Here is a 3,042-nt window from a genome sequence, read left to right as displayed (position 1 = left end):
AACTTAAATTATTTCTGAACTAAGCTATATTTTGTTATGTCTTCAACGTTTTAACAAAAAAAAACAATCCGTTTTAATCAACGGAAACTGCATTATGAAACCAACAGTTTATTTAAACTTTAAATCTTATATTTCAGTTCAGAGACAAACTAAAATATTAGATTATAGTTTTCTTGCTAAGCAACATGACATAAAAGCCATTCTTGGAAGGTGCTGTCACCAAAACCAAAATACAGGTAAACATCGATATAAAACGCAACGATAAAGCGCGATAATCAGTTGGGCGCGATGGGGTCTTAGGCCCCAAATTTTTTTGGGTTTCTACTTTTAGAATATCAGCCCCCATCAAAGTAATGAATTCGATAAATTTCTTTAGAATTCTGCTTTTTACATTTAATTTCAGTCTTAAAATTGAGTTTAATAAATAAAAAAATGCTATATCATTGGTGTAAGTAGTTTTGTTTGTTTTTCTTTATTTCACTACAAAACGCGTAAATTTTGCATCATCGCTCACCCTGAGGGTCAAAAAAATATATAATAAAATCGGTATAAGGCGCAATCAGATACAACGCGGTCGAATTTTTTGGACCCCAACTAGCGCCTTATATCGATGTTTGACTGTATTTTGTTTGGTTCTTTGTCCGCCGCGCTCACTGCGCAGGTTACACTTCACTCACGCGAGGGTGCAAAAGAAGCTTTCTTTGATTTACGTGTCTATTGTTTGTTACGAAACCGGAAGTCTTATTGTTAATGTATACATTACACGAATAAATTCTATATAAACTAGATATTTTGGGGTAAGTTAATTTGAGTTAATATTTAATTTAGAATATAGCATTATAGGCCTAGCCTATAAAATAAAATTATGGTACCCTAAAATAGACTACGCGAGCACAGATAGCCCACTGTTTATCTTTGTGCTTAATTCGAAACAGTCAATTAATAGACCACATGATAAAGAGCAAGGTTTACATTATAATTTAATATTTAAGGTGTGAAACAACATTAAAGTTAAGTCACAGAGTGCATTTTACTTTACTTGCCAGTGTGGGAAACAAAACCATCCTTCAGAAAGAAGTTCTGATTTGAAATAGGTTCATAGTTTATTTTGAAAAATAATTTTTTTTGTAAATTCACAAAATATTTTTTACCTATCGAAATATGGAAAGGAAAGACAGAGAAAATAGTTGTTTTTTTTTAACGAAAACTTTGGAAACGCTGGCAGTTAAAAATAAAATTGGTTGGCCGTTCTATTCAGTAGTAACTCGATATGTATACATTTTTATTGTATTATACCCAAAATTGTTAATCAGGGTTAGTGTATATACTGGCCATATGTATTAAACATACTCTGAACCATGATGTTCGATAAGCCTAAACAACAATCAAAAGTATTCTAAAATTATTTACTGATAACTTTTATCACTTACTGGTTGTAATTTGTATCGTAAAATAAACATGTATATAAATATTTTTTAAATTTAAGAAACATCAAAGTAATTATAACAGTTAAGTATAGTAACAGCTTATGAACCTCATAAGTATATTATTAAACGAGCCGAGATAGCTCAGTTGGGAGAGCGTTAGACTGAAGATCTAAAGGTCCCTGGTTCGATCCCGGGTCTCGGCGAGTGAAGAATAACATTTTGGTGTTGACCACTAAAATAACTATTTATGTATTTTTCACGTTATCATTTCAAAACTCCAATAATTTACAGTATGAATTTTAGAATAGCCTAAATATAAGTGTGCACTAAAATAAGTACATACGATAGCATATGTACATATCATTCGTTACATTTAAAAACATTAAATTTAATAACTTCACTCGAGGTCATTATTTAATATTGTTTGTACTTTTATGATTTTTCTTAAGTGTTGATTAGTAGTAAAATAATAATAAAACCGAATTATATTAAATGAAACATCGAGAATGGTAAATATAATATGACGAATAATATTTTCATTGTTAAGAATTTTGACATACCTTCCTGGATTAAATATATTTGTGAAGTACAAAAAAAACTAAAGAAACAATTATATTTTCAATATCTTAGATTTTCACATAGCTATCCTACGTATAATTATTTTCATCTTTTTTTTAATTCGTTTTATAAGTAGTTCAAGATTAAGTCGGCAGACTTACAACGCTAAAACAGTTTTAATACTATGGTGCACAGAGCACAAACATCCTATTCCCTATTACGTAGTTTTGCGCCTAACGACAATAAAAACGAACCTTTAAAGTATCTAATTATATGCAGCAAAAATACAAATATATTCACATTATATTCGACTTTCACTTTATTTGGAAAAGTGGTAAATCAGTCGTAGTCAAGGTATAATAAAATGTTGATTAACGACAGTTTTGTGTGTGTGTGTGATGAACAAATTGGGATGGGTTGAAACTGCCTGTTGTAGAAAAAACAGGTTTGTTTGTTTTTTATTGCTACACACGCGCCAGTCTGCACTATATGACGAAGTGATTATAAAAAGGTTTAGACTGAAGATTCCTCGTAGCACAGCAGTATGTCTGCAGACTTACGGCGGTAGAAACGGTTTCGAAACCCATGATGAGCAGTGCACAGCCAGCGCATTGTGTAGCTTCGTGCTTAACTACAAAGAAACAAAGTTAGAATAAAACACATGTGCAGTTAATATTCTAAGAATTTTAAGGTTGTACCTCGGTCTGGGCATTTCGACTAGAACAATGTGAAACAAAACTTTAAAAGAACAAGCCTAGAAAGTATATAATCAAATAAAAAGTTACTATTAAACATATTGCACGCTAGATGGCAGTTAAAACTTTATGACCGAACATAATACGGTAATTTGTTTTTCTAACCATTTTGTTAGTAGTTTGAAAAACATTCATAAGATACTAGAATACATTTCATCCATTAACCCCACTTTGTAAAGCCAACATAAAAATGACGTTTTACCGTGTAAAACTGATTGTCTCTTGTTTAGATTTCTTACAAAATCTTCAGAGAAATAATTCCTGTACAATTTCCGTCATTAAAATAAACTTGCTTAACATTG

The 3,042-nt window shown here is 30.9% G+C and overlaps 1 non-coding gene across 1 annotated transcript; it reads left to right on the top strand.

Annotated features, from left to right (window-relative positions):
* Positions 1-1,557: 1,557 nt before the first annotated feature.
* TRNAF-GAA (transfer RNA phenylalanine (anticodon GAA)) lies at positions 1,558-1,630 on the top strand. The gene has a single exon. It is a non-coding gene; the product is annotated as a tRNA-Phe (tRNA).
* The last annotated feature ends 1,412 nt before the right edge of the window (positions 1,631-3,042 follow it).

The sequence above is a fragment of the Tachypleus tridentatus genome, chromosome 7 (assembly GCF_004210375.1).
Source record: "Tachypleus tridentatus isolate NWPU-2018 chromosome 7, ASM421037v1, whole genome shotgun sequence".
In the NCBI taxonomy this organism is placed as follows: Eukaryota; Metazoa; Arthropoda; class Merostomata; order Xiphosura; family Limulidae; genus Tachypleus; species Tachypleus tridentatus.
Note: the sequence above shows the minus strand (reverse complement) of the source record. Positions and strands in the feature narration are given on the sequence as shown.